Source organism: Balaenoptera physalus (genome assembly GCF_965194825.1).
Source record: "Balaenoptera physalus genome assembly, chromosome: 9".
NCBI classification, from domain to species: Eukaryota; Metazoa; Chordata; class Mammalia; order Artiodactyla; family Balaenopteridae; genus Balaenoptera; species Balaenoptera physalus.
In genome coordinates, this window is record NC_138888.1 from 94,421,204 (window position 1) to 94,439,966 (window position 18,763).

Sequence of the window (18,763 nt, forward strand, 5' to 3'; positions counted from 1 at the left end):
CTTTAGGTGTAAGTTTAGCTTGTTTATTTGAGATGTTTCTTGTTTCTTGAGGTGTATTGTATTGCTATAAACTTCCCTCTTAGAACAGCTTTTGCTGCATCCCGTAGGTTTGGAGTCATTGTGTTTTCATTCTCATTTGTTTCTAGGTATTTTTTGATTTCCTCTTTGATTTCTTCAGTGATCTCTTGGTTATTTAGTAGTGTACTGTTTAGCCTCCATGTGTTTGTATTTTTTCAGATTTGTTTCCTGTAATTAATATCTAGTCTCATAGCATCATGGTCGGAAACGATACTTGATATGATATCAATTTTCTTAAATTTACCAACATTTGATTTGTGACCCAAGATATGGTCTATCCTGGAGAATGTTCCATGAGCACTTGAGAAGAAAGTGTATTCTGTTGTTTTTGGATAGAATGTCCTATAAATATCAATTAAGTCCATGTTGTTTAATATATCATTTAAAGCTTGTGTTTCCTTATTTATTTTCATTTTGGATGATCTGTCCATTGGTGAAAGTGGGTTGTTAAAATCCCCTAATATGATTGTGTCACTGTCGATTTCCCCTTTTATCCCTGTTACCATTTGCCTTATGTATTGAGGTGCTCCTATGTTGGGTTCATAAATGTTTACAATTGTTATAGCTTCTTCTTGGATTGATCCCTTGATCATTATGTAGTGTCCTTCTTTCTCTCTTGTAATAGTCTTTATTTGAAAGTGTATTTTGTCTGATATGAGAATTGCTACTCCAGCTTTCTTTTGATTTCTTTTGCATGGCATATCTTTTTCCAACCCCTCACTTTCAGTCTGTATGTGTCCCTAGGTCTGAAGTGGGTCTCTTGTAGACAGCATATGTACGGATCTTGTTTTTGTATCCATTCAGCCAGTCTGTGTCTTTTAGTTGGAGCATTTAATCCATTTTCATTTAAGGTAGTTATCGATATGTATGTTCCTATTACCATTTTCTTAATTGTTTTCGGTTTGTTTTTGTAGATCTTTTCCTTCTCTTGTGTTTCCTGCCTAGAGAAGTTCCCTTAGCATTTGTTGTAAAGCCGGTTTGGTGGTGCTGAATTCTCTTAGACTTGCTTGTCTGTAAAGGTTTTAATTTCTCTGTCGATTCTGGATGAGATCCTTGCTGGGTAGAGTAATCTTGGTTGTAGCTTTTTCATTTTTCTCACTTTAAATATGTCCTGCCGCTCCCTTCTGGCTTGCAGAGTTTCTGCCGAAAGATCAGCTGTTAACCTTATGGGGATTCCCTGTATATTATTTGTTGTTTTTCCCTTGCTGCTTTTAATATTTTTTCTTTGTATTTAATTTTTGATACTTTGATTAATATGTGTCTTAGCATGTTTCTCCTTGGATTTATCCTGTATGGGAATATCTGTACTTCCTAGACTTGATTGACTATTTCCTTTCCCATATTAGGGACGTTTTCAGCTATAATCTCTTCAAATATTTTCTCAGCCCCTTTTTTTTTCTCTTCTTCTCTCAGACCCGTATAATTCGAATGTTGGTGTGTTTAATGTTGTCCCAGAGGTCTCTGAGACTGTCCTCAATTCTTTTCATTCTTTTTTCTTTATTCTGCTCTGTGGTAGTTATTTCCACTGTTTTTTCTTCCAGGTCACTTATCTGTTCTTCTGCCTCAGTTATTCTGCTATTTATTCCTTCTAGAGAATTTTTAATTTCATTTATTGTGTTGTTCATCATTGTTTGTTTGCTCTTTAGTTCTTCTAGGTCCTTTTAAAACGTTTCTTGTATTTTCTCCATTCTGTTTCCAAGATTTTGGATCATCATTTCTAACATTACTGTGAATTCTTTTTCAGGTAGCTGCCTATTTCCTCTTCGTTTGTTAGGTCTGGTGGATTTTTGCCTTGCTCCTTCATCTGCTGTGTGCTTTTCTTTCTTCTCATTTAGCTTAACTTACTGTGTTTGGGGTCTCCTTATCACAGGCTGCAGGTTCGTAGTTCCCGTTGTTTTTGGTGTCTGCACCCAGTGGCTAAGGTTGGTTTAGTGGGTTGTGTAGGCTTCCTGGGGGAGGGGATTGGTGCTTGTGTTCTGGTGGATGAGGCTGGATCTTGCCTTTGTGGTGTGCAGAACCATGTCTGGTGGTGTGTTTTGGGGTGTCTGTGTCCTTATTATGATTTTAGGCTGCCTCTCTGCTAATGGGTGTTGTTGTGTTCCTGTCTTGCTAGTTGTTTGGCATAGGGTGTCCAGCGCTGTAGCTTGCTGGTTGTTGAGTGGAGCTGGGTCTTAGGCTTGAGATGGAGATCTCTGGGAGAGCTTTCGCCGTTTGATATTATGTGAAGCTGAGAGGTCTCTGGTGGACCAATGTCCTGAACTCAGCTCTCTCACCTCAGAGGCACAGGCCTGACACCCGTCTGGAGCACCAAGACCCCATCAGCACACGGCTCAGATGTAAAGGTAGAAAAAAAGAAAGAAAGAAAGAAAAAATAAATAAAATAAAGCTATTAAAATAAAAAATAAAAAAATTAGTAAAAATTAAAAAAAAAAGTAATAAAAAAATAGAAAGAAAGAAAGAAGAGAGCAATCCAACCAAAAAACAAATCCACCATTGATAAGAAGCACTAAAAACTATACCAAAAAAAACACAAAAAACAGACAGGGCCCTAGGACTAATTGTAAAAGCAAAGCCATACAGACAAAGTCACGCAAAGAAGCATACATATACTCAGTCACAAAATAACAAAAAGGAAAAAAAAAATCTATATATAAAAAAAAAGGAAGAGAGCCACCAAATCAATAAACAAATCTACCAATGATAATAAACTGTGAATACTAAACTAAGATAAACATAAAACCAGAAACAAATTAGATGCAGAAAGCAAACCCCAAGTCTACAGTTGCTCCCAGGGTCCACTGCCTCAAGTTTGGGATGATTTGTTTTCTATTCAGGTATTCCAAGATGCAGGGTACATCAAGTTGATTGTAGATATTTAATCCGCTGCTCCTGAGCCTGCTGGGATAAATTTCCCTTTCTTTTCTTTGTTCGCACAGCTCATGGAGTTCAGCTTTGGATTTGGCCATGCCTCTGCATGTAGGTCACCCGAGGATTCTTTGCTGTTCCGCTCTTTGCTTAGACACGATGGGGTTAAAGGAGCAGCTGATTCAGGGGCCCTGGGTCACTCAGGCCGGGGTGGGGAGGGGTACGGATGAGGGGCGAGCCTGCAGCGGCAGAGGCTGGCGGGACGTTGCACCAGCCTGAGGTGCACCGTGCGTTCTCCCGGGGACGTTGTCCCTGGATCACGGGACCCTGGCGGTGGTGGGCTGCACAGGCTCCCGGGAGGGGCGGTGTGGATAGTGACCTGCGCTTGCACACAGGCTTCTTGGTGGCAGCAGCAGCAGCCTTAGCGTCTCACGCCCGTCTCTGGGGTCCGCACTGATAGCCGCGGGTCACGCCCATCTCTGGAGCTCGTTTAGGCAGTGCTCTGAATCCCCTCTCCTCGCGCACCCCACAACAATGGTCTCTTGCCTGTTTGGCAGGTCCAGACCTTTTCCCGGACCCCTCCCGGCTAGCTGTGGAGCACTAGCCCCCTTCAGGCTGTGTTCAGGCAGCCAACCCCAGTCCTCTCCCTGGGGTCTGACCTCTGAAGCCCGAGCCTCAGCTCCCAGCCCCCGCCCACCCCAGCGGGTGAGCAGACAAGCCTCTCGGGCTGGTGAGTGCTGGTCGGCACCGATCCTCTGTGCACGAATCTCTCCGCTTTGCCCTCCGCACCCCTGTTGCTGCGTTCTCCTCCGTGGCTCCGAAGCTGCCCCCCTGCCACCCCCTGTCTGTGCCAGTGAAGGGGCTCCTAGTGTGTGGAAACTTTTCCTCCTTCACAGCTCCCTCCCGTCCGTATTCTTTTGTCTCTGTTTTTTCTTTTTTTCTTTTGTCCTACCCAGGTACGTGGGGAGTTTCTTGCCTTTTGGGAAGTCTGAGGTCTTCTGCCACCATTCAGTAGGTGTTCTGTAGGAGTTGTTCCACGTGTAGATTGTTTATGATGTGTTTGTGGGGAGGAAGGTGATCTCCACGTCTTACTCCTCTGCCATCTTCAAGGTCTTCTCAAGGAAGTCTACTAAAAGAAGATTTTCAAATTAGCCCCAAGAAAAAAATCCAGCTCTGTGTGGTATACAAATGACACACTTAAAGTGATTCAGAAAGGCTAAAATAATAATAGTAGTAATAATAATAATAATAATAATAATAATAATGATAGTAATGCAATTAGACAAAAGTCTATCAGGCAAATAGAAAGAAACAAAAGCAGGATTGCCATTGTTTCTTGAAGTATTGAAAGTTTCTATGACTATATTTAAAATTATGTCTTTTTAAAACAAGACAAATAAACTCCAATATTCAGTTAAAATAATCTAAAAATCTGTGACATGATTTGATTATTTAGACAGAAAATTGATAATTTAGTGTTTTAGATTTTTGCTCATAATGTTAAGAAATACTATGTATATACTGAAAATGTTTCTTAGTTTGAAATCAAAGTAAGGCCATTTCAGAAGAAAATAGTGTTACATAATATGATTAGAAAAGCATTATCTGATACAGGTTGTATTTTTGTTATTCACAGAAAAAACGATTAACACACTTCATCCCAAAGCACAAGAGACAACTTGATTTTTTTATATTGTGATAAAAAACACACACATGAAATCCTCCCTCTCAACCAACTTTTAAGTGTACAGTACCTTATGACAACCAGAAGTAGAATATGGTGGATCTATTCTAAGACCTTGCTGCAGAATTATATTACTTAATATGGTACAATTCCTCATGACGAAGCCCGATTGATCTATCCTTTTAAAAATATTCTACTTTATTTCAGAAAATGTTCCAGATGAGCTTCATTCTCAAATTCTTCCAAAGCAATTACGTTTTCATTAGTGATTAATCCCTCCACATATAGCTATTTTTTATTTCAACCAAAATAGTAGTATTTTATTTGAAATTTCTCCATAATAATTTAGCAACTTGTCACAGCTAATTCTAAATATTTTTAAACTTTTAATTAAGTACACAAAAAGATGGCCATCATTACAGTGGCATATGTCACAGGAAGCAAAGTGGATTCATCTTGCTCAACTAGGCTGTGTATACCAATTGCAGATGGTATTTTTTAAGACTATAATTAGTTTCCAGATGAACCATGCAAAAATCCTAGTTCTCTGTGCCATGTCTCCACTCAAAATTATGCAAAGACTCTCCTTTGATTATTGGACATATCCAGATTCCTTTAATGTGGCACTCAGGACTTTCTGAAACCTAGTTCCAACTGAGCTTTCCTGCCAAGCCTCACTACCTAGGGAGAAAACAAAAATGTTTGCTTGTAGTCACACATCACAGAAGTCAGTGGTTGGAGAGAGTTGTGACATGGACCAGGAGTCACACAGCAGGCCAGGAGAGAGGTGGGAGACAGAGCCTGCACTGAGGGATTGCTCTGGCGGTGGGGTAGCCAGTCATCCTCAGAAGATGCCCAGCACCGGACAACACGAGGTGAGGCATGAGAACTGGTTCACACTAGTAGTTTGTGAACAATAGCAGGTCCTAGTCTACAGAAGACATAGTGGAGAAGTAGCTGATCAGAGTAAGAAGAGGCAAGCCATGCTCCCAAAGGAAGTAAAGCACAGACCAGGTGCTGGGTTCCGTCTGAAGGGTGGCTCCAGAATCTGGTAGAGACAGAGCAGCAGTAACGTAGGACTCTAGTGCTCATGAAAAGTCACTGGATTTTTAGGTCTATTTTTGAGGATGACTTAATTGTAAGTTACATCAAGTAGCAGGGCTGGGATTGTTGAGGTACCTCTTGCCTTAGTCAGGACTGGCACAGGACTGGCTCAATAGAGCCACTCAAGAAAGAAACATCAGAAAACTTTGGTGTGGGCAGCCAAGAACATTAAAGGAGGAGGAAATGATCAGAAGTTGACGTCTCCAACCTTGCCTCTCACTCCTCCAAACTGCCACCTGCCTCCCTGAGTTAGCATTTTCTGCACGTGATCTTCTTCCGCCCATTCTTCCGGCCATTGTGCATGGTGTACTGTGCTAAAGTGAAATGTCTTTCGCTGTGACTAGCAACTGAATTTAGTTCCACAAATGTTTATTAAACAAATGCTGCATGACAAGCACGCTGCTGTAGAGATAAAAAGATCCAGTATCTGTTCTCAAGATGCTGTCTAAATCCCACATTTTCCCAATTTTCCTCCTGAACTTTCACTGTTTCCTCTTTCTCTGCTAATTTCTTAAACCATATGACTCCAGATACGTTACATTTTTAGGTCAATGGTAATATTGTCTATCACCAACCATCACAATTGGATTGCAAATTAATATAGGTATTATGTATTAAAACATCTTTCCTCCTAGTATTGTAGGCAGGGTAAGACCTTAGTAAGTACTGGTTGATTTATTGGCTCTTTTAGTATTAAAGGTTGGTAGTTATAGATTTTGCTTGTCACTGAAGCTTTTGCATTTGCATATCTATGCAATTTTGTCAGATATGTTAAAATCTACTAAATACTTTTAAATTTTAGAGAAAAGGTTTGAACTATGAAAACAGAAGCTCTGTGACAAATGGTTCAACCTTCAAGATGATATTTATTTATATCATTAGAACTTATGTCGGGGATGTCTTAATTTTATGGTCTAATTGGCACAAGTTTGCTTTCAGGACTAACAAAGCCCATGGCCCTGCAAAGCTGAGGAGAATTACCTAAAGTCTTTGGATGTATAATTGAATAGTTCAATCTTAAGACAATGTTAACTTGATCTTTTTTGTTGTCTTGTTTTATTGCCTGTAACATTATTTATTGCCTGTAATGTTGAACTCATAATTATGAGTTAGATTATATTAAAATTTTAAACAATTATCTTAATTAGATATTATGCAGTCACTAATGAATCATAACAAAATTTAAGAAAGAGAGACTCAGATAAACCCCTTGGTCAGTTATGGAGAAAATTATAATTGGGGAAATGTAATCCAAATATAAGCTGGCTGTAAGAGACTCAATACATAATGCAAGAAGCAATTATACTGGCCTTCCAAAAGATTATAGCACTCTGGTTTTTCCCTTCAAATTTAGAATTTTCCCTTAATAATTAATCAACTTGATATTTGAGGCTAGACATTTTCCAGTGCTATTGAATTTGGATAGGGTACTCTCCTTGATAACCAAGTATGACTAGATTCTCAGGTGGAATGTAATTCTTGAATAGATTTTTCATAGTGTTAAAGCATTACTGAAAAACATAGTTTGTATTATACAAGTTACTCTTATTTGTTGTTTTTATCTATAGAATATTGGGTAAAACATAAGATCTTTAGTGAAATGATGTTTTTGCAATCCCTTGTACAACAGCTGTGTATATTGCACTTACTACACTTCTCTGCAAACCCCACTAAGGGTCTAGGCATAGACTGAAGGTTACTCATTGCATCTGCTTTGCACAAGGGCTTAGTAAGAATGTCTCCATTTTTTTTTTTTTTTTTTTGACGAATCCTAGACCAACACATATATAGCCATATTTCCCTTTTCGGATGAGGTCTCATTTAAAAGGAAAAATACTCCTGTGTTTCTCCTCTACTGCTTACACAGAACACTTCTGTGACCACATGTGTCGCAGGAAGCTATTTTCTGACACCACGTGGGTGTCCTACCACTCATTTCAATTCTAACACTAACCAGAGTTAGCGCAGACCGACAGGTTAAGGGCTCAGTCCTACAAGACTGTCCCTCACTTCAGTGATTCAGGTGCCAGTGGCAAGTTCAGGTTGTCACCTGGGCTTCTGATCCATAGGCTATAAATCGGGGTTCCCATAATCCCCTCCTCAGATTCAGTAATTTGCTAGGATGGCTCACAGAACTCAGGAAGACACCTAAGTTAACTGGTTTATTATAAAGGATATAATAAAGCATACGGATGAACAGTCAGATGAAGAGGTACATAGGGCGAGGTCTGGAAGGTCCCGGGTGCGGGAGCTTCTGTCCCTGTGGAGTTAGGTGCACCACGCTCTGGGCCTGTGGATGTGTTCACCAACCCAGAAGCTCTCTAAACCCTTTTGGGATTTTTATGGAGGCTTCATCACGTAGGGGCATGATTGATCATTATCACGAAATCGTGACTCTCCAGCCCCTCTCTCCTTCCTGGAGGCAGCTCTTGGTCTTATGACCAGCCCCATCCTAAAGCCACCCAGGAGCCCATCAAGAGTTGCCTCATTAGAACAAAAAACACTCCTATCGCCCATGAAATTTCAAGGGGTTTAGGAACTCTGTGTCAGAGACTGAGGTCCAAGACCAAATATTAGAACAAAGAATGCTCCTAATGCTCTTATTACTTAAGAAACTACAAGGGTTTAACAAAAAGAGAAAAGAAAGAAACTACAAGGGTTTTAGGAGCTCTGTGCCAGGAACCAGGGGTAGAAACCAATATGTAGATTTTCTATTATTTCACAGACTTTCTTCCACAAAGAGCTGCCTCAGTTTGCGTTATTTTCTTATGCAGATCAGTACAGCTGCATATAGGTTATAATAATTAGTCTCTTTTTAAAATAAAATGGTTTTTTCCAGATTCCTCTTCTGTTTCTTTCCCCTCTTCTTCTACCTGTTTACCTGGTAGGTGAGTAGAAGGGACATACCCTCACTCATCCATTTGGGAGAGGATTTTGCACTTGTTGAGTACCTTACGTATTCTGGATCACAGGGGTGAGTGACTGCCCTACTTTCTGGTATAAGCAGCAGCACAAACACCTGAAGCACCTCAAGAGGAGGAAGTACTACAACGTGTCACCATGACTTTAAGTCCCCTGCGTGACACCCTCCTCTGCAGTGACTGGTGAGAGACACAGCACTCCTTAGGGAAGAGTTAGGGCTGAAGAAACAGGACCCGGGTGAAGCTCTAATAATAATAGCAATAATATGGCAGGTAGTAATTTCTAAGTGCCTATTTTGTGCCAGACCTTATCTGAAACACTTTCCATATATTATTTCATTCAATCTTTAGAACAATTCATTGTTAAGTCATCTTATTATACCCATGCTCTTTCTCATGAGAAAAACCAACTATATTATTGGAGTTAGGTCCTTTTCTAATTTTATTGGTGGAGATTATTTTATTTGGCTTTCTTTCTGAAAACCTCTAATGAAGTGACCATAGATCCAGAATTGAACCTATAGCTATAAAAGTCAGATGCTGTGGAAAATGCTGACAAGACTGTTTTCTTCTTTCAAGTACTTTTCCAGATCCAAAAGGGAGGTGCAACTTCAAGGAGAAGTCTTGAGTATGATGCTTCTTGTTGTTGTTTTTTTTTAAGTTTTAATTTATTGATTGATTGATTGCTTGATTGCTATGTTGGGTCTTCGTTTCTGTGCTAGGGCTTTCTCTAGTTGCGGCAAGCGGGGGCCACTCTTCATCGCGGTGCGCGGGCCTCTCACTATTGCGGCCTCTCTTGTTGCGGAGCACAGGCTCCAGATGCGCAGGCTCAGTAGTTGTGGCTCACGGGTCTAGTTGCTCCGCGGCATGTGGGATCTTCCCAGACCAGGGCGCGAACCCGTGTCCCCTGCATTAGCAGGCAGATTCTCAACCACTGCGCCACCAGGGAAGCCCCAATGATTCTTGTTTTATACCAACTTCTTCCAACTGAGATTGGCTCAAGCTCTCCATTTTTCATTGAACTGTCAAAGAAACTTTCCAATGATTTTTCTGAGACTTCTGCCTCAGAAGTCTATTTTGCTTGCCATCTATTTTTTTCACAGAACCATCTGAGAAACTTTTCTTAAACTCAATCCTGAATATGGTGCCTTTCTTTCAGAGAACTTCATGCACTGCTTACAGAATTAAAAAGAAGATCCTTAGAGTGACATTCAAGGCCCCCATCCTCTAGCCCCATCTACTCTTTTAGCATTTTCACCCTTTCATTCATTCTACACTCCGCCACCCTGACTATTTTTCAATCCTAAAGAAATCTTATGTTTGCTACTGAGAGGGGTAAAGAGTGCAGACTTTCTAGCCAGATGCCTAAGGTTCAAATCCTGGTTCTGCTTATTCCCAGCTGTGTGACTTTAAGCAAGTTACTTAACCTCTCTGTGCCTCAGTTTGTTCTTTATAATAAGGGTAATTATAGTAGCTGTCTCCTAGGGTTATTCTGAGAACTAAATGAATGGGCTGGTAGATATAAAGCACTTAGGACAGTGGTTGGCATAAGGAGAGTGTTATATAAAAGTCATTTATTATGTTTTACCTCTGCTCACTCATACTGTCAGATTGACCTGGAATATCTCCCATTTCTACCTCTCACAACTGGTCCTTCAGGAGGCTACTCAGACGCCCTCTTCACTGTTAAGTCTTTCTAGAATCACCCCCTCCGCCTCAGTAGTTTCTTTTTCTACCTCCTCCCCATCTATGCCTATATCTTATTAGATTTGCACTTATGCCACCTGTCATATTGTGTTTGCACATAGTGTTTTCTTTCCCCCAGGCTTTGCTCTTGTTCCTTGAGGGCAAAGACAATATGCTCAGTGTGTGGCATAACAGACAGACCAATATTTGGATTCCCAGAAAGCTCGGTTCAAATTAATTGAAGCATGTTGAAGGCCCGATTACCTAATGCCTGCAAGCTTTAGTTTACTTATCTTTAAAGTGGATAAATAATAGCAACTTCATATGATTATGTCATTTTTAATCATTGTCGTGATATTAACTCTAGCCCCCTTGATATTTGGACAAGTTTTATAGCCATTTTCTTCACTGTCCTTCTTATATATTAGTATCTAGGCAAGCATGGAAGTTTAGGAAGATTGTATAAAAAAATGGTAAGGATTTTATCAATAACTAGAAATATTAACATCATGATATACTGCCCCCCCCACCCCCAAACACTTGAAATCATACAATTTCCTGGGGAACATTTTGTGCTTTTCTTTGTTTCTATGACATGGCCTTGCTCTTTCCTTAGTAATACCATCAATTATAATCTGAGCATCTTTTTCCCCACATCCTCTCAAAGCAAAACTCTTCATGAACCAACGTTGCAGACAAACAATGGTTGATTATCTTAAATCCTAGAAGTTTTGCAGTTTCATGGCTTAACAATATTGGAGGACTTCTTTCTGGAGTTAATTTACTTAAAGCCTACTCAATATAATATTTCTCTTTATGCCACTTTCTGTATAGCCTGTTCTCAGAAAATCAATTAACATTTCTGTTCAGTGCAAATATCTATGAACAGAGCTCAAATGTTCTCTATGTACTTTCATCAAGTATCATTCATCTGGGGCAAGACACAGTAGCTTGTATTATTGCTTGCAACTTTCAGATAAAAAAATTAAAGATGAAGAAATTTAAGATTAGATTGAGGAAAGAAATAATGTAGCAACTTTGTACCTCTTAGTGTCTACTCATTAGGTTCAAGGTTTTTTCTCAGCATGTATTTTTTTCCCTCAAATATTCTTCTCTACCTCCATATATTGTGCAGATAATTCATTGGGAAGATACAAATAAAAAATATTTGGGGGTTATATTTTTCTGTTTCAGCCATTGTTTTCCACTATAAAAAACTTTGACAGCTTTGACAACTTTCCTTTAGAAATAACAAAATGGAAGAGTAGCATATGTTTATTGCTGTTGTATTAGTAAAGTTCTCCAGAGAAATAGAACCAATTGGAGATTCATATCTATATCTATATCTATATCTATCGATATCTATATCTATATCTATCTTTTTGGGGAGATTGATTATAAAAATTGGCTCATGTGATCATGGAGACCGAGAAGTCCCAGTCTGCCATCTGCAAGCTGGAGAACTAAGAAAGCTGGCGATATAATTCAAGCTGAGTCCAAAGGCCTAAGAACCAGGGGAGCTGATGTCTGAGGGCAGGGGAAGATGGATGTCCTAGCCAAAGCGAAGAGCAAATTCATCCTTCCTTTGCCTTTTTGTTCTATCCAGGCCCTCAGCAGACTGGATGGACGCATGCCACGTTGGTGGGGACAGTTTTCTTTACTCACTCTACTGATTCACATGGTAATCTCTTCTGGAAACACCCTCACAGACACATCCAGAAATAATGTTTTACCAGCTATCTGGGCATCCCTTAGTCCAGTTGAATTGACATAAAATTAAGCATCACAACTGTGTAATCTATAGTAAAATTGATGAACAAAACTGAAAACTGCATGAATGTTTAGGGTTGGGGAAATGATACTTTTTTAAAGTCACACAATCCTAGGAGTGTCTAGTTCCCCCTCAGTCCCTGTTGTATAATTTTGTAATTTTTTGTAATTTTTAGGACTTGATCAGAGAGAAGATTATGATTAGTGGTGAGAAGGGTGTTTGAGACATTTTTATTGATATAACTTAGAGTTACTGAAGATGTAACATACCAAGACAGAAAACATCCTTGATAAAGTAACATTCTCAGAGTTGAGTCTAACTCTTTGATTCTGAGTATTACTTTGCTGCAAGTATCCAAACATTCAACACATCTATGCTTCTAAAAGTTTTAAAATTTTGAATAAAACCTGTTAAATATAGCAAACATACATACATACATAAACACACAGGTGCGTGTGCACATACACACACACACACACACACACACACACACACGCGCCTGCCAAGAAATACTCAGAATTGAGAGTTATTAACAGGTTATTTTATTGGACTCAAATCTTATTGTAAACATCGCAAAAAAAGTTGTCTCCATAAGTACTCAACCTTTATGGAGACAACAAAAAACTAATTTAGGCTAATTGAAAATAAATTCTGAACTGACAAATACATATAATCTGTGGTAGCATATATCATAGTTATAAACACTTCACTCCAGATGATACACAGTTAAGTTTTGTTATTAATTCCAAGTTAATCGAAATTGAAATTATTGAAAACTTCTGGTCAAATGTTTGGTTTTTCCTTTCTTTTAAAATTACAAGTCTTCCATGATTTTTTAGAGTTCAATTTAAAAACATTTATTATCACATATATTGTGTAGTTTAAGTTGGCTGCACCACAGTGACTAAGAGAATACCCCCAAATAATAGCTTAAACAAGAAAGAAGATTCTTCCTCATGTAAAAGAAGTCTGGAAGCAGGCAATTCACCATTATCTGATGCCTCCTCATTTTCATGGGAAATACAAGCTCCTTGTCATGGTCTTCAGCTTCAGCTTCTGGCTTCAATGCTTCAGGTTACCTCGTGGTCTGAGATAGCTTTGGGGGCTATAACCCTCACATCTGCATCTCAAGCAGCACGCAATTAAAAAAGAGAACATTGCCACTCTGAGTTAAACGAGGGTTTTATAATTAAGGGGGAATGAAGTAATGGATGTTGAGTGGGAACCAACAGGCTTTGTATCCCTCCACATAATCTGCAAAATGCAGGCTGCTAATCAGTTATTATAACCAAAAGCTTACTTCTTTATTTGTGTCATGCTGTGGCTCTGAGCAGTGTTTGTGTGTTTTTCACTCAGCTGCCTTTGTGTTTTGCCTCTGAAACGTAAGGATTTTTAACTGATTTGCTTTTTCGTGGAAGAGTAACATCCTAATTAAATTGGTGTTGGAAAGAATACTTCATTATTTAGAAATGTGGATACTGTAATACTTCCTACTTAAAACAATTAAATATCTTCCTTGGCAGGCATATTATTGTAAGTCATCTTATCATATGTGATAATTTTACAGACTATACAGTAGTGATATTCAGAAAACAAACACAGACACAGGATAGCTGTGTCATATTTTTATTTATTTGACATCCTATATCACTATTTGTCAGGTACTCATTTTAAGTCTTTTGCAAATATTAGTTCATCTGCCTTTTTCCCTGTCATTCTCTTGAGAGAACATATAGAGGAGTTTCCCAGAGGCCACACGACTTGTGATGACATCAACTCTCTGATGGCTAATGCAATGTGTGCTTGTGATTCTTGCACTTAAAACATTTCTCAGTTTTAATTTCTTACACAGTAGATATCAATAGATATAATTTACATAAACAATAGCTCTTTAGGGTACTCAAAAATATTTGAAACTGAAAAAGAGTCCTGAAACAAAAACCGATCACCGCTAGAACATTTGACTAGATTAAAAATTTGATTAACATAGTTCTCTATAATCCATCTATTGATCAACATTTTAAAAACCTGTTAACTATGTTCAGAGTATAGAGTGCTAAGGTGGAAACTAAGAAGTATGAGATAATAGTTCTGTCGAGATAACCAAATAAGTGTGTGTGTGTGTGTGTGTGTGCGTGAATCAATGAGCTACTAGAATGATGATACTAAGTAATAAACCACACCAAAGCTAGTGGTGTGAAGAAACATGCACTTATTATTCAATATTACACACTGATCTCTATAGATTGACTGGCAGGTTCTGCCGATCTTGGCTGCACTCACTCACGTATCTGTAGGCAGCCATGGATTAATTGAGGGCTGGGACTGGGAATGCTTCAGATAGGATGAAGGAAGATGCAGCTCTTCCTCCCACGTCTCAGTCTCTAAAAGGGTGGACCAGATAGGTTCTCATGGTTATGAGAACAAAGGTGCAAGAACGGAGATGCTAGGGCAGGCAAGGGGAAATGTGCGAGGATTTTCCAAGCCTCTGACTGGTATCATGTCTGCTAATAGTACATTAGCCAAAGCAAGTCACATAACCATGCTCAGAGTCAACACTTCACCCACCATGAGAGAGAAAGAATTGGGCTGGCAGTGCGATCAGTGTACCACAGAGTATATATATGAGAAAATATCATTCAACATTATGTTTGAGATGTATTTATCGGTAAGAAAAATGTGACACTGTAACAACAGGAAGGGTATAGTACATGGCATCATGTTCTTGATTTCTTTGTTCCACAAATTCATAAATCAATCACCTCTAAAGTGAGAAATGGGCATGTCTTGCGTAAGAAACTTATGATAGCATTTTATTTTTATAATTTTTATTTTCTTCATGTTTAAAATTACCTTCTCTTTAAAAAGGTTGATTTTTAAAAAAGGAAATGTAATATCCATTTTCACTATGGTGGGATTTGAGGAAGAATTATTAATGTGGTAGCATTACCAAAAATAATTTACAGAATCTCTTGACTCAATATTGAGAGACAAGTTTGCTGTATAATAAATGTAAACAAAGCAATGCAGTACTAGATGGGAAATCCAGCAGGTATCCCTCTTTATTGAAGGTTGGTCTCTTCATTAAACTCTACCCTCTTTCTAATCTTGTGTCCTTTGCTTCTTTGCCCAGCCTGGTGTCTAGACCCAGCCTTTTTCTGGGGACTTTCACCTGAACTCACCTCCAACATCTTTGCTCACCAGTGAGAACTCTTAAAGCCATGTCAAATTTTCATTTCAAACTCACATCTTCTACTTTGTTGCCTCTTGCTAAGTTTATAGACTTTTTACTCTGTGCTTCCTAATTTTAACACCTTCTTTGAAAAATTGTGTCTCTTACACACAATGATTTTATTAAGATGTTGGGGGAAGCCATGCCAAATTCTAAAATGGCATTTTTCTTCATTTCTCCCATAGTCGTTTTTTAGTATTCCATATGCTATTTTGAAACCGTGCTGCCCTAAATCCCTCCTTCTGCTTGGAAGATGGGATTGGTTTAAGGACCCCACACTATAGGGTTAGTGACTGGAACTTTTCATTTAATAAAAGACAGATGGAAAGGGTGAAGAATTAATACCTAATGGTGGAATATTAAATTATTTGGAACCCATGTATGAGTTTTCTTCTTGTTCATAATAGAAACAGACATTTATTTAATGCTTTCTATTTACCAAGTACCATAATACATTATCTCATTTAATTTTTACATCAATCATTTAGTTGTTATCTGTATTTCACACTCACAGACCTTGAGGCCTTGGTCAAACAGCCTAAGGTCATAATGCTAATAAGAGGCAGAATTTCAGGCTTTAGAGATTGCAAGGATATTTCAAAGTTCCTCCCTTAAGGAGGACCTTTCCTTTAACCCTCAAGAGCACACCAGACAAACTGAGTACTGGACTTTCAGCAAGAGATGCTCTCCTTGATCTTTCATATCACAGTGTTTCTTTTCATCCTTACATCTGATTCTCTGCCCTTCTACAAAGTGTAGACGCTTCACCCTCTTGCTCTTCCTGCGCTGACTGCTCTTGCCCTTAGATTCATGTTCTTCTTTTCCTTCGTGACTTACTCTGCCTTTCTCCTCACTTTTGCCTTCTCCTTTCCCTCTGTTCCTCTCTTCATCTCCTCACTTTAGCTCTACTCTAGAGAATTTTTGTTTGCATTCACACTATCCTGTCACAAAGCAATTCCTTTTTATTTATCTCTAGACCTAAATATTTAAAAACTAATCATGGTTTTGATGCATTGGGCAAAGTCATGATGGGAAAGAATCTAGTGGAACCATTTTATGCAGAGTAAAGAATGCTTTTGTATTGTGAGACATCACCTTCTAGTTTTTGGGTCTCAAAACGTTGAGATTTCCTTTAGTCGTCTACTTGATAGGAGTTAAAAATGGCCTTAAATGTAAGTTTTGTTTTTTGTTTTACATTACTGGTTATTTGCTACTCCATACTCAGCATGCCTCCATCCAAATTCATTGCCTTTTTTTTTCAAGGTCCTTCCCTCATCCCGTGTGGATGGCATTACTAACCTCATATTTGCCTAGATTAAAACCATCAGTCATTGTCACTTTCTCCTTGGCCCTCTTGCTCACATTTAAGGCTCTCTTTCTCAAACTTTTCTCTCATTTTCTTTCTCCCTCCCATTACTACTGCCCTGTCTTGGTTCAACATTTTTATTTTTTCTTTATTATTGTTGTCTTCTAACTGGCTTCCCTGTCTTAAATGCTTATTTTTTTTCCCAAAATACCCTCCATGGTTACTCATTTAAAAATGCCTGGCTGAAGTATATTACTCTCTTGGAATACTTTCAGTAGCTCACCATTGCCTGCAGAACAGTTGAGGTCTATTCTTGAGGGTGACCTACCAGGCCTTTCTAACCACGCCCCAGCCTCAGCTTTCTTTTTACCCTTCATACACCATATGCTCTGACTCATATTTACGCTTTCTGCAATCCCAGCAAGCACATTTATCTCTTCCACTCCCCGTTCGTCACCCAGCCCCCTGTAACACCCCAGGACACTCACAAGCCCAGAAAAGTTTAGAAAACTTATGAGCTCAGAAGCGAGAAGCTCCATAGGGGGACCCTGAACTGGAACGGTGGTCACCAGCACCCCCGTTACATAATCGTTTGTGAATTAAATAGGCAACTTCCAGTAGTAGACTAGGCCTAAGAGTCCTTACTCTGTATGACATCCCACTTGTCTGAGTCTGAGAAATTTGCCAGTCCTGGCCAACTATTTCTCTCCATGGGCTGAGCTCCACTTTTGTTCCCACAGCCAGTCCGCATCGTGGTTACTTGCACCATGGCTACCAGCTGAAGTCCTGCTTTAAACCAGAGGTCAGTTCCCCTCTCGCCACTCCCCTCTCTCCTCACCTTGCTGCTGGGCCTTACCGTCCAATCAGAACCTGTGGGTATCTGTACTCACCAAGATGGAGCTCAAGTTCTCTTAGCTTGCAAAGGACATTTGGCTTAAAAGGATACTTAAATCAACTTCCTGTAACTTGAAAGTTTTCTTTGTTGTTAAAAGTTATCCTTCACTATACCTTTAATGCTAATTCATCTCTTCTTCCACCACCCCTGCTTGAAACTAGGGCCCTGTCTCTGGCAAAATAATTGCAGGAACAGAATAGAGCACTGAAATATCTCCCTACTTCCCTCCCCAGCAGCTTTTCTGTCTAGATAGTTGCAGGAGAACTTGCTGAATGATGCAGATGAAATTGTCTGTACGACCCTGTTGCAACAATAGCGCTTCAGATGCTTGTCAAACCTGGGCAAGTTCTTCTTATTCCTTTTCGCTGACTTCTGCTTTTATATATATTTGGTAATTTCAATGGAAGTTTGTTTAGGGATGCTTATGATCCCTGAATGTCAGCTGTTTCCTTGTTCATGGGCATGGCACAATTCAAAATGCCATTGCTATTTTCTTTACACCTCCAAAAGAAACCAATTATCTCATCTTAACTTTTTTTTTTTCTTTTGAAAAGTGAGAACATGCTATTTTCAGTCACAGGGAGGAATGCAAAAGTCTATGCTAGTCAATATTCTAGTTCAAGCCTTGCTTTCAATCTTTGAAGATTTTGTTCACCGTCAAGGTGATTATTCCTTTCTTGCTTTGCACCTCTAAAGTGGTTTTCACATCATACTTTACTGGCGCTTTTTATATTTTATTATAATCATATACTCTTCTGGATATGGGGTTTTAAGGGCAGGGGTCATGGTAGCAAACTTTGCCCTACAGTCTAGTGCATTATCAGATAGAGCTAATGCAGCAAACAATGGCTAACTCATTTATCTTTATACCCGTGGAGCTGAGCACAGAGTTCCCGACAGATGGTGGGCTTTAGGAATTGTGGATGGAATTGGTAAATCAAAGGCCTTTAAATAAAAGTTCTTTGGGGGCTTAGGAGATAATGAATGCCATGGAACTATACTGGCAGTCACTACCATCTTTTGAGACCTAGGCAACATACTTTACATACAATCTTACTTTAATTCAAATCTCATCCTAACACTATTCATCAGGTATGATGATCTTTTCTTTTTTTCTTTTTAATTTTTTGGCTGTGCCGCATAGCATGTGGGATCTTAGTTCCCTGATCAGGGATTGAGCCAACGTCCCCAGCAGTGGAAAGGCAGAGTCTTAACCATTGG

At 39.2% G+C, this 18,763-nt stretch overlaps 1 protein-coding gene and 1 long non-coding RNA gene across 3 annotated transcripts in view; both read left to right on the forward strand.

Annotated features, from left to right (window-relative positions):
• LOC309666647 (uncharacterized protein) overlaps positions 1-18,763 on the forward strand; it is a 613,160-nt gene that overhangs the window by 163,369 nt on the left and 431,028 nt on the right. The window lies entirely within an intron of this gene.
• Positions 3,596-17,650, forward strand: LOC309667425. Its single transcript, XR_014267765.1, has 2 exons — positions 3,596-9,280; positions 9,604-17,650. It is a non-coding gene; the product is annotated as an uncharacterized lncRNA (long non-coding RNA).